This window comes from Bombina bombina, chromosome 2, assembly GCF_027579735.1.
Source record: "Bombina bombina isolate aBomBom1 chromosome 2, aBomBom1.pri, whole genome shotgun sequence".
NCBI lineage: Eukaryota > Metazoa > Chordata > Amphibia > Anura > Bombinatoridae > Bombina > Bombina bombina.
The window spans coordinates 32,727,042-32,741,541 of record NC_069500.1 but is presented as its reverse complement, the minus strand read 5'-3'; the positions used below and the strand labels follow the sequence as shown (position 1 = coordinate 32,741,541).

The following is a 14,500-nucleotide window of genomic DNA, read 5'->3' as shown; positions in this document are numbered from 1 at the left end:
TAGGCATCTGGATCAGTACTTAGCAGGAAATAGTGCTGCCATCTAGTGCTCTTGCAAAACTGCTGCCATATAGTGCTCCTGACATGGGCCGGCCCCTAAGCTTACGTCCCTGCTTTTTAACTAGAGATACCAAGAGAACAAAAAAAACACTAAATGATTGAAGTAAATAAGAAAGTTGTTTAAAATTGCATGTTTTAATCGAATCATGAACAAAACATTTTGGGTTTCATATCCCTATGAGGGTTCAGCGATGGCCGCAGAACCCTATACATCTGTCTCACTAAGGGGTTAAAAGGGACATGAAACAATTTTTTTTATTATTATTCAGATAGAGAATACAATTTTTTTTAAAAAAATTCAGGTTTACTTCTATTACCAAATTTGCTTTGTTCTCATGTTATTCTTTGTTGAAGAGATACCTAGGTGGGTAGTATGCACATGCCAGAAGCGCTATATGACAGGAAATAGTGCTGCCATCTAGTGCTCTTGCTAATGTATAACATTATTATAAAACTTCTGCCATCTAGTGCTCTTGCTAATGTATAACATTATTATAAAACTGCTGCCATCTAGTGCTCTTGCTAATGTATAACATTATTATAAAACTGCTGCCATCTAGTGCTCCTGCTAATGTATAACATTATAAAACTGCTGCAATCTAGTGCTCTTGCTACTGTATAACATTATTATAAAACTGCTGCCATCTAGTGCTCTTGCTAATGTATAACATTATTATAAAACTGCTGCCATCTAGTGCTCTTGCTACTGTATAACATTATTATAAAACTGCTGCCATCTAGTGCTCTTGCTACTGTATAACATTATTATAAAACTGCTGCCATCTAGTGCTCTTGCTAATGTATAACATTATTAAACTGCTGCCATCTAGTGCTCTTGCTAATGTATAACAGTTATAAAACTACTGCCATATAGTGCTCTTGCTAATGTATAACATTATTATAAAACTGCTGCCATCTAATGCTCTTGCTAATGTATAACATTATTATAAAACTGCTGCCATCTAGTGCTCTTGCTAATGTATAACATTATTATAAAACTGCTGCCATCTAGTGCTCTTGCTAATGTATAACATTGTTATAAAACTGCTGTCATCTAGCGCTCTTGGTAATGTATAACATTATTATAAAACTGGATTGTAGTGGTGTAAAGTTAAAGGCGCCTAGTCTAGAACAAACAAACGATACCTATTACAGTGTCAATAAGGATAACAAAGTGATATCAAGCAGTACAGTTGAATACTGTAACTATGTGGAGAAAAAAAATATATAAATGAAACTACGGTACACCCCTATGTGTCTCTAGTGTTGGGGTAACCTACTGCCTAAAAGTGATTGATTGTCACACTTAGCCAATTATCATCAAAACATATTGACATACATCTAAATAATACAAAAATAATGTATGTTGGGGTTTCCCCCTACCTAGAAGTGAAAGGATTATACACTTATCCTATAAAAATCAATAATACAACAAATAGAAACAAACCAAACCCCAAACGTGAGTGGGCAATGGTGATGTGTAGTTCTATAAGAACTGTTGCGATATTACAGTGAGTCTCTGTATGAGTATCCAATTGATGTGAAAAATGCGGCTGCTGTATCTTCTTCCAAAGCTGTTAGACAAGTCAGCGATAATCTGGAGATATTGAAGAAAAGAAGGCGCCACAATAGTGCAAAATCAGTGATGCAGTTAAAATCACGCACAAGACAAATGCAGACTTACTATGTGTAAAGCACTTGAGAAGTGCCACAGGTGCAGTCTGGATTCTTTTTAGCTATACAGCAAGCTATCCTCTTGTGAATACGGCAAAGCTTGTAACGCTGATCCTGATTTGAAATCGCTTCCAGCAGGTGTTTAACACTATTGCACTGAAGCTTGTTACAACAGCTACTCAGCAAGAGTATTGAAATAAATATAAGTTCGTGATGACCAGGTAGTAAAATCAACTACAGTTTATTGAATAAACAAGTAACAAAACGCGTTTCCCGGTACACAGACCGTTTCATCAGGTGTATGATGACCTGATGAAACGGTCTGTGTACTGGGAAACGCGTTGTGTTACTTGTTTATTCAATAAACTGTAGTTGATTTTACTACCTGGTCATCACAAACTTATATTTATTTCAATACTCTTGATGAGTAGCTGTTGTAACAAGTTTCGGCTTCAGTGCAATACTGTTAAACACCTACTGGAAGCGATTTCAAATCAGGATCAGCGTTACAAGCTTTGCCGTATTCACGAGAGGATAGCTTGCTGGATAGCTAAAAAGAATCCAGACTGCACCTGTGGCACTTCTCAAGTGCTTTACACATAGTAAGTCTGCATTTGTCTTGTGCGTGATTTTAACTGCATCACTGATTTTGCACTATTGTGGCGCCTTCTTTTCTTTTATTATAAAACTGCTGCCATCTAGTGCTCTTGCTAATGTATAACATTATTATAAAACTGCTGCCATCTAGTGCTCTTGCTAATATATAACATTATTATAAAACTGCTGCCATCTAGTGCTCTTGCTAATGTATAACATTATTATAAAACTGCTGCCATCTAGTGTTCTTGTTAATGTATAACATTATTATAAAACTGCTGCCATCTAGTGTTCTTGTTAATGTATAACATTATTATAAAACTGCTGCCATCTAGTGTTCTTGTTAATGTATAACATTATAAAACTGCTGCCATCTAGTGTTCTTGTTAATGTATAACATTATTATAAAACTGCTGCCATCTAGTGTTCTTGTTAATGTATAACATTATTATAAAACTGCTGCCATCTAGTGTTCTTGTTAATGTATAACATTATTATAAAACTGCTGCCATCTAGTGTTCTTGTTAATGTATAACATTATTATAAAACTGCTGCCATCTAGTGTTCTTGTTAATGTATAACATTATTAAACTGCTGCCATCTAGTGTTCTTGTTAATGTATAACATTATTATAAAACTGCTGCCATCTAGTGTTCTTGTTAATGTATAACATTATTATAAAACTGCTGCCATCTAGTGTTCTTGTTAATGTATAACATTATTATAAAACTGCTGCCATCTAGTGCTCTTGCTAATGTATAACATTATTATAAAACTGCTGCCATCTAGTGCTCTTGCTAATGTATAACATTGTTGCAAAACTGCTACCATATAATATTGCAGACACGTGCACACTCCTGAAAGAAAATTTGATAATAGAAGTACATTTGAGAGTTGCTTAAACTTGTATGTTCTATCTGAATCCCGAACGGAAACTTTTGGGATTTATATCCCTTTAATATGAAAGAACCCCCAAACAATACATCATAAGAAATAAATCTACAATGTATTTTATGCATTTCAGTAAATACAAATCTGTTTGCACAGTGATTCAGTTTAATGTTTAAAGTGCTTTTATTTTAATCACTATGCAGTTTAACTGCAATATTTCAAATGTAATGATGATTTTTTTGCAGTTTACTATCACTTTAACAATATTATTTAATTGTGCAAACACCCACACCACGCCCACAACTCACACCCTTTAAAGAAGTGTCCAGTGGCTGGGGAAACCTAATCATTGGTTCAGCAGGGATAGGCACAAAGGCTGTGGTGGACATTTTCCAAAGTACAGACCTTAGTGAAGGACACCAAGGTACATTTGAAATTAAAAACATTATTTTATAGTGCTGGGTGTTGTTATACTGATGCAGATACCACTGATCCTATAACCAGCCCTCCTCTGGCTATACGCATGTGTCAGTGTCACTACTGTGTCATTATATAGCTCTGGGTGTTATTATACTGATGCAGATACCACTGATCCTATAACCAGCCCTCCTCTGGTTATACGCATGTGCCAGTGTCACTACTGTGTCATTATATAATGCTGGGTGTTATTATACTGATGCAGATACCACTGATCCTATAACCAGCCCTCCTCTGGCTATACCCATGTGCCAGTGTCACTACTGTGTCATTATATAGTGCTGGGTGTTATTATACTGATGCAGATACCACTGATCCTATAACCAGCCCTCCTCTGGCTATACCCATGAGCCAGTGTCACTACTGTGTCATTATATAGCTCTGGGTGTTATTATACTGATGCAGATACCACTGATCCTATAACCAGCCCTCCTCTGGCTATACCCATGAGCCAGTGTCACTACTGTGTCATTATATAGTGCTGGGTGTTGTTATACTGATGCAGATACCACTGATCCTATAACCAGCCCTCCTCTGGCTATACGCATGTGCCAGTGTCACTACTGTGTCATTATATAGTGCTGGGTGTTATTATACTGATGCAGATACCACTGATCCTATAACCAGCTCTCCTCTGGCTATACGCATGTGCCAGTGTCACTACTGTGTCATTATATAGTGCTGGGTGTTATTATACTGATGCAGATACCACTGACCCTATAACCAGCCCTCCTCTGGCTATACGCATGTGCCAGTGTCACTACTGTGTCATTATATAGTGCTTGGTGTTATTATACTGATGCAGATACCACTGATCCTATAACCAGCCCTCCTCTGGCTATACCCATGAGCCAGTGTCACTACTGTGTCATTATATAGTGCTGGGTGTTGTTATACTGATGCAGATACCACTGATCCTATAACCAGCCCTCCTGACTATACCCATGTGTGAGTGTCACTACTGTGTCATTATATAGCGCTGGGTGTTATTATACTGATGCAGATACCACTGATCCTATAACCAGCCCTCCTGACTATACCCATGTGTGAGTGTCACTACTGTGTCATTATATAGCGCTGGGTGTTATTATACTGATGCAGATACCACTGACCCTATAACCAGCCCTCCTCTGGCTATACCCATGAGCCAGTGTCACTACTGTGTCATTATATAGTGCTGGGTGTTATTATACTGATGCAGATACCACTGATCCTATAACCAGCCCTCCTCTGGCTATACCCATGAGCCAGTGTCACTACTGTGTCATTATATAGTGCTGGGTGTTATTATACTGATGCAGATACCACTGATCCTATAACCAGCCCTCCCCTGACTATACCCATGTGCCAGTGTCACTACTGTGTCATGATATAGCGATGGGTGTTATTATACTGATGCAGATACCACTGATCCTATAACCAGCCCTCCCCTGACTATACCCATGTGCCAGTGTCACTACTGTGTCATTATATAGTGCTGGGTGTTATTATACTGATGCAGATACCACTGATTCTATAACCAGCCCTCCCCTGACTATACCCATGTGCCAGTGTCACTACTGTGTCATGATATAGCGATGGGTGTTATTATACTGATGCAGATACCACTGATTCTATAACCAGCCCTCCTCTGGCTATACCCATGAGCCAGTCTTACTACTGTGTCATTATATAGCGCTGGGTGTTATTATACTGATGCAGATACCACTGACCCTATAACCAGACCTTCTCTGGCTATACCCATGAGCCAGTATCACTACTGTGTCATTATATAGCGCTGTGTGTTATTATACTAATGCAGATACCACTGATCCTATAACCAGCCCTCCTCTGGCTATACCCATGAGCCAGTCTTACTACTGTGTCATTATATAGTGCTGGGTGTTATTATACTGATGCAGATACCACTGATCCTATAACCAGCCCTCCTCTGGCTATATGTGCCAGTGTCACTACTGTGTCATTATATAGTGCTGGGTGTTATTATACTGATGCAGATAACACTGATTCTATAACCAGCCCTCCTCTGGCTATACGCATGTGCCAGTGTCACTATTGTGTCATTATATAGCGCTGGGTGTTATTATACTGATGCAGATACCAATGATTCTATAACCAGCCCTCCTCTGGCTATACCCATGTGCCAGTGTCACTATTGTGTCATTATATAGCGCTGGGTGTTATTATACTGATGCAGATACCACTGATTCTATAACCAGCCCTCCTCTGGCTATACGCATGTGCCAGTGTCACTACTGTGTCATTATATAGCGCTGGGTGTTATTATACTGATGCAGATTCAACTGACCCTATAACCAGTCCTCCTCTGGCTATACACATGTGCCAGTGTCACTACTGTGTCATTATATAGCGCTGGGTGTTATTATACTGATGCGGATACCACTGATTCTATAAACAGCCCTCCTCTGGCTATACCCATGTACCAGTGTCACTACTGTGTCTTTGTATAGAGCTGGGTGTTACACAGATGCAGATACACATCCAGTATTTCACTCAGGCTTTATTTATTCCATAACTTAGTACCCAATATCGCTAGCAGTCTCTTGACAAGCCACTAACTTTATTCACACTACATATTTTTTTTTATTCCTATTATTTAATCAGAAAGAAAAGATATACAGGTAGCCCTCAGTTTACGCCGGGCTTAGGTTCCAGAAGGAATGGTTGTAAATCGAAACCGTTGTAAATTGAAACCCAGTTTATAATGTAAGTCAATGGGAAGTGAGGGAGATAGGTTCCAGGCCCCTCTCAAAATTGTCATAAGTAACACCTAATACATTATTTTAAAGCTTTGAAATGAAGACTTTAAATGCTAAACAGCATTATAAACCTAATAAAATAATCACACAACACAGACATCACTTGCATTTTTCTGCAAACAGTTTGTATGCATTGCAATCTGGACTGATTTATAGACAGGAAGATCTTGTTCCTTTGAAATCTGCTCGATAGCTCAGGTCTGGTTAAACTGATTAATTTCAGCTTGCTTGGCTGCAACACAAGCTGACAGCTCCACCTACTGGCTATTTTAATAAATGCACTGCTTCTCAATGCTTTTCAATAGCAGTCACATGACTGGAAAAAAAGGTTGTTATTCTGAAACGGTGTAAATTGAACCGTTGTAAAACGAGGGCCACCTGTACTAAGTTTGTGGTGGACACTGCAAGGGCTAGTCACGGAAACACCAGTGTCCTTGTACGGACACCTTGCCTATCCCTGGGTTCAGTGAGATCTACACTAAAATTACAAAGTAAATTATGTTGTATTGTTAAGATCAACACATCAGCCGTGTCTAAACATTTTAAACAAATTAACACCTTGATTCTGAAATAGTTTTTCTATAGCTAAACTCCACAAAACATGTATTTGTTGGCGCCAATCAGGGCTTCTGTCTGCAGACAATAAGACTAGCCACAGTCAATATTTTAGTATAAAATCCATTGTTTTGCAGTTATCTGTTAAATCAATGTAGTGAAAGAAATGTAGCAAGGGTAGCCTTGAAATGTCAGCAGGATGCATTTCATGTTCTGAGAATAAGAAAATCCACAATTTGCAACATGAAAAGTGGGAAAATAAATAATGAAAGTAAAAAAAAGTTGTTTTATTATGCATAACTAAAAAAATCTCAAGGTATTTACCGTCCATTTAATATTTATCTGCAAATTTTTTATAAAAGCAACTCACTGTATACAACAACTGAACTATACAACAATGTTGCTTACAGTTCATACAACTACATAAGACCTGAAAAAACTGCAGAGATTTCTCACTGGAGAGAAGCTTCTCACTTTAGTAAATACAGCGTTATCATTCTTACATTTCATTACACCAGTAAAAAGCCCAGTCTGTATCTTGCTATAGTTTCTCCCCAGATTATTGTGACTATCCCTAACGACTGAGTCCTCTCACTCCTGATAACCTGCAGCCTCCAGTAATACCTGAGCTTTATGTTGAGTTAGGTGACCGTGTTCTGCACACTATTTGTGCTACTCACCCTCAAATTACTACTCCCACCACAGTCAGTAATACCTCCCATACTCCCAGTCACACACTCCGTCATTACTACTCCCATCATGGTCAGTAATACCTGAGCAGTACGTTGTTATGTGTGTCACGCCCTCCATTAATGATTGAGTTTTCTGCGCACTATTTTAACTACTCAGTCACCATCACATACTCACACAGCTAATCACTGTCAGTAATACTATCACATACTCACACAGCTAATCACTGTCAGTAATACTATCACATACTCACACAGCTAATCACTGTCAGTAATACTATCACATACTCACACAGCTAATCACTGTCAGTAATACTATCACATACTCACACAGCTAATCACTGTCAGTAATACTATCACATACTCACACAGCTAATCACTGTCAGTAATACTATCACATACTCACAGCTAATCACTGTCAGTAATACTATCACATACTCACAGCTAATCACTGTCAGTAATACTATCACATACTCACAGCTAATCACTGTCAGTAATACTATCACATACTCACAGCTAATCACTGTCAGTAATACTATCACATACTCACAGCTAATCACTGTCAGTAATACTATCACATACTCACAGCTAATCACTGTCAGTAATACTATCACATACTCACAGCTAATCACTGTCAGTAATACTATCACATACTCACAGCTAATCACTGTCAGTAATACTATAACATACTCACAGCTAATCACTGTCAGTAATACCCGAGCAGTACGTTGTTATGTGTGTCACGCCCTCCATTAATGATTGAGTTTTCTGCGCACTATTTTAACTACTCAGTCACCATCACATACTCACACAGCTAATCACTGTCAGTAATACTATCACATACTCACACAGCTAATCACTGTCAGTAATACTATCGCATACTCACAGCTAATCACTGTCAGTAATACTATCGCATACTCACAGCTAATCACTGTCAGTAATACTATCACATAGCTAATCACAGTCAGTAATACTATCACATAGCTAATAGCTAATCACGGTCAGTAATACTATCACATACTTATTAATAATAACGGTCAGTAATACTATCACAACGACAAGGAAGTTGGTTTCTTATTCAAGCTGTTTCTTATTCGTGAAATTCTGTTTCTTATTCATGGAAGTTGGTTTCTTATTCATTTTCTTTGTCAGACTGCTTTAAAAATTGACTTTAAAATAAAAACTATAGGTTTTATTTATATAATATGATTCATATAATGTAGTTACACAGAGGTGGAATCCCTTTATACAACAATTGAATATACAAACTTGAAAAAAGGGCGTACGCTGGCACCAATACAAATATTACTATTATGAATAAGTAACAGATATTTTCAAAGGGTTAATAACCATTGGGCCACTGATTTCACTATGAATATATACAGGGTAGATCCCCCTCCATGACATGCAATTGCTTTTAGCCTGGTCCAATGCTGTTTTTGGCACAGAAATTGATGCCAACCCTGGCATAAGTGCTCTAATTCTCATTTTTGAATAACAGATATTTTCAAAGGGTTAATAACCATTGGGCCACTGATTTCACTATGAATATATACAGGGTAGATCCCCCTCCATGCCATGCAATTGTTTTTAGCCTGGCCCAATGGTGTTTTTGGCACATACATTGATGCCAACCCTGGCATAGGTGACATAATTCTCATTTTTGAATAAGTAACAGATATTTTCAAAGGGTTAATATCCATTGGGACACTGATTTCACTATGAATATATACAGGGTAGATCCCCCTCCATGCCATGCAATTTGTTTTAGCCTGGCCCAACGGTGTTTTGGGCACAGAAACTGTTGCCAACACTGGCATAGGTGGCATAATTCTCATTTTTGAATAAGTAACCGATATTTTCAAAGGGTTAATAACCATTGGGCCACTAATTTCTCTATGAATATATACAGGGTAGATCCCCCCTCCATGCCATGCATTTGTTTTTAGCCTGGCCCAATTGTGTTTTGGGCATAGAAATTGATGCCAACACTGGCATAGGTGCTCTAATTCTCATTTTTCAATAAGTAACAGATATTCTCGAAGGGTTAATAACCATTGGGCCACTGATTTCACTATGAATATATACAGGGTAGATCCCCCTCCATGCCATGCAATTGTGTTTAGCCTGGCCCAATGGTGTTTTGGGCACAGAAATTGATGCCCAACACTGGCATAGGTGACATAATTCTCATTTTTGAATAAGTAACAGATATTTGCAAAGGGTTAATAACCATTGGGCCACTGATTTCAGTATGAATATATACAGGGTAGATCCCCCTCCATGCCATGCAATTGTTTTTATCCTGGCCCAATGGAGTTTTGGCACAGAAATTGATGCCAACCTACGGCATAGGTGCTCTAATTCTCTTTTTGAATAAGTAACATATATTTTTAAAGGGTTAATAACCATTGGGCCACTGATTTCATCATAAATATATACAGGATAGATCTCCCTTCGTGACATGCAATTATTTTTAGCCTAGCCCAATGGTGTTTTGGGCACATAAATTGATGTCAACACTGGCATTGGTGCTTTAATTACCATTTTTAAATAAGTAACATATTTTTTCAAAGGGTGAATAACCATTGGGCCACTGATTTCACTATGAATATATACAGGGTATTTATTCATAGTGAAATCAGTGGCCCAATGGTTATTAACCCTTTGAAAATATGTTACTTATTAAAAAATGAGAATTATGTCACCTATGCCAGTGTTGGCAACAATTTCTCTGCCCAAAACACCATTGGGCCAGGCAAAAAACAATTGCATGTCATGGAGGGGGATCTACCCTGTATATATTCATAGTGAAATCAGTGGCCCAATGGTTATTAACCCTTTGAAAATATCTGTTACTTATTCAAAAATGAGAATAATGTCACCTATGCCAGTGTTGGCAACAATTTCTGTGCCCAAAACACAATTGGGCCAGGCTAAAAACCAATTGCATGTCATGGAGGGGGATCTACCCTGTATATATTCATAGTGAAATCAGTGGCCCAATGGTTATTAACCCTTTGAAAATATCTGTTACTTATTCAAAAATGAGAATTATGTCACCTATGCCAGTGTTGGCAACAATTTCTGTGCCCAAAACACCATTGGGCCAGGCTAAACACAATTGCATGGCATGGAGGGGGATCTACCCTGTATATATTCATAGTGAAATCAGTGTCCCAATGGTTATTAACCCTTTGAAAATATCTTACTTATTCAAAAATGAGAATTAGAGCACTTATGCCAGGGTTGGCATCAATTTCTGTGCCAAAAACAGCATTGGACCAGGCTAAAAGCAATTGCGTGTCATGGAGGGGGATCTACCCTGTATATATTCATAGTGAAATCAGTGGCCCAATGATTATTAACCCTTTGAAAATATCTGTTACTTATTCAAAAATGAGAATTATGTCACCTATGCCAGGGTTGGCATCTGTTACTTATTCATAATAGTAATATTTGTATTGGTGCCAACGTATGCCCTTTGTTCAAGTTTGTATATTCAATTGTTGTATAAAGGGATTCCACCTCTGTGTAACTACATTATATGAATCATATTATATAAATAAAACCTATAGTTTTTATTTTAAAGTCAATTTTTAAAGCAGTCTGACAAAAAAAAATGAATAAGAAACCAACTTCCATGAATAAGAAACAGAATTTCATGAATAAGAAACAGCTTGAATAAGAAACCAACTTCCTTGTCGTACTATCACATACTTATTAATAATAATATCACATACTTATTAATAATAACGGTCAGTAATACTATCACATACTTATTAATAATAACGGTCAGAAATACTATCACATACTTATTAATAATAATATCACATACTTATTAATAATAACGGTCAGTAATACTATCACATACTTATTAATACTATCACATACTTATTAATAATAACGGTCAGTAATACTATCACATACTTATTAATAATAATATCACATACTTATTAATAATAACGGTCAGTAATACTATCACATACTTATTAATAATAATATCACATACTTATTAATAATAACGGTCAGTAATACTATCACATACTTATTAATACTATCACATATTTATTAATAATAACGGTCAGTAATACTATCACATACTTATTAATAATAATATCACATACTTATTAATAATAACGGTCAGTAATACTATCACATACTTATTAATACTATCACATACTTATTAATAATAACCGTCAGTAATACTATCACATACTTATTAATAATAATATCACATACTTATTAATAATAACCGTCAGTAATACTATCACATACTTATTAATACTATCACATACTTATTAATAATAACCGTCAGTAATACTATCACATACTTATTAATAATAACGGTCAGTAATACTATCACATACTTATTAATAATAATATCACATACTTATTAATAATAACGGTCAGTAATACTATCACATACTTATTAATAATAATATCACATACTTATTAATAATAACCGTCAGTAATACTATCACATACTTATTAATAATAACGGTCAGTAATACTATCACATACTTATTAATAATAATATCACATACTTATTAATAATAACGGTCAGTAATACTATCACATACTTATTAATACTATCACATACTTATTAATAATAACCGTCAGTAATACTATCACATACTTATTAATAATAATATCACATACTTATTAATAATAACCGTCAGTAATACTATCACATACTTATTAATAATAACCGTCAGTAATACTATCACATACTTATTAATAATAATATCACATACTTATTAATAATAACGGTCAGTAATACTATCACATACTTATTAATAATAACCGTCAGTAATACTATCACATACTTACTGATGGTTATTATTAATAAGTATGTGATAGTATTACTGACGGTTATTATTAATAAGTATGTGATAGTATTACTGACCGTTATTATTAATAAGTATGTGATATTATTATTAATAAGTATGTGATAGTATTACTGACCGTTATTATTAATAAGTATGTGATAGTATTAATAAGTATGTGATAGTATTACTGACCGTTATTATTAATAAGTATGTGATATTATTATTAATAAGTATGTGATAGTATTACTGACCGTTATTATTAATAAGTATGTGATAGTATTACTGACCGTTATTATTAATAAGTATGTGATATTATTATTAATAAGTATGTGATAGTATTACTGACGGTTATTATTAATAAGTATGTGATAGTATTAATAAGTATGTGATAGTATTACTGACCGTTATTATTAATAAGTATGTGATATTATTATTAATAAGTATGTGATAGTATTACTGACCGTTATTATTAATAAGTATGTGATAGTATTACTGACCGTTATTATTAATAAGTATGTGATATTATTATTAATAAGTATGTGATAGTATTACTGACCGTTATTATTAATAAGTATGTGATATTATTATTAATAAGTATGTGATAGTATTACTGACCGTTATTATTAATAAGTATGTGATAGTATTACTGACCGTTATTATTAATAAGTATGTGATATTATTATTAATAAGTATGTGCTAGTATTACTGACCGTTATTATTAATAAGTATGTGATATTATTATTAATAAGTATGTGATAGTATTACTGACCGTTATTATTAATAAGTATGTGATATTATTATTAATAAGTATGTGATAGTATTACTGACCGTTATTATTAATAGGTATGTGATATTATTATTAATAAGTATGTGATAGTATTACTGACGGTTATTATTAATAATACTATCACATACTTATTAATAATAATATCACATACTTATTAATAATAACGGTCAGTAATACTATCACATACTTATTAATAATAACGGTCAGTAATACTATCACATACTTATTAATAATAATATCACATACTTATTAATAATAACGGTCAGTAATACTATCACATACTTATTAATAATAACGGTCAGTAATACTATCACATACTTATTAATAATAATATCACATACTTATTAATAATAACGGTCAGTAATACTATCACATACTTATTAATAATAATATCACATACTTATTAATAATAACGGTCAGTAATACTAGCACATACTTATTAATAATAACGGTCAGTAATACTAGCACATACTTATTAATAATAACGGTCAGTAATACTAGCACATACTTATTAATAATAACGGTCAGTAATACTATCACATACTTAGTATTACTGACCGTTATTATTAATATCACATAGCTAATCCCGGTCAGTGCAAGAGTTCCCTACCTTCTGGGCTTCAGGCGGCCTTCACTATCGGTTTCTCACAGGATTTTACCTCGGGAAGTTCAGAAGCTAAGAGAGACAGTGAGCTGGGTGTGTCAGGCACGGCCTGCGGTAAGTAAAGTGATAGGACCCGCACTGTGCTATGGGATGGGTGTGTGCTGTGCTGGGAAACACCCGGGGCCACCTACTTGCAGGCAGCTGCGATTATAATTGTACGTAGAATAATTAGTGTAAACCTGTACACTAACGGCATCCGTACATGTGTTATATGCCGTGTGTAATGTATATGTGTGTAATTTATGTAGTGTGTCTTTGTGTGTGTAATGTATGTAGTGTGTCTTTGTGTATGTAATTTATGTAGTGTGTCTTTGTGTGTGTAATGGATATGTGTGTAATGTATATAGTGTGTATTTGTGTATGTAATGTATATGTGTGTAATGTATGTAGTGTGTCTTTGTGTGTGTAATGTATGTAGTGTGTCTTTGTGTATGTAATTTATGTAGTGTGTCTTTGTGTGTGTAATGGATATGTGTGTAATGTATATAGTGTGTA

The 14,500-nt window shown here is 35.3% G+C and overlaps 1 protein-coding gene across 1 annotated transcript in view; it reads right to left on the bottom strand.

The window, feature by feature from the left end:
• The window catches only part of LOC128648384 (von Willebrand factor A domain-containing protein 5A), a 314,477-nt gene extending 300,381 nt beyond the window's left edge, over window positions 1–14,096 (bottom strand). Inside the window, exon 1 of the mRNA XM_053700991.1 lies at window positions 13,952–14,096. The gene's annotated coding sequence lies outside the window, so the exon portion shown is untranslated. The remainder of the gene's footprint in view (window positions 1–13,951) is intronic.
• Between the last annotated feature and the right edge of the window lie 404 nt (window positions 14,097–14,500).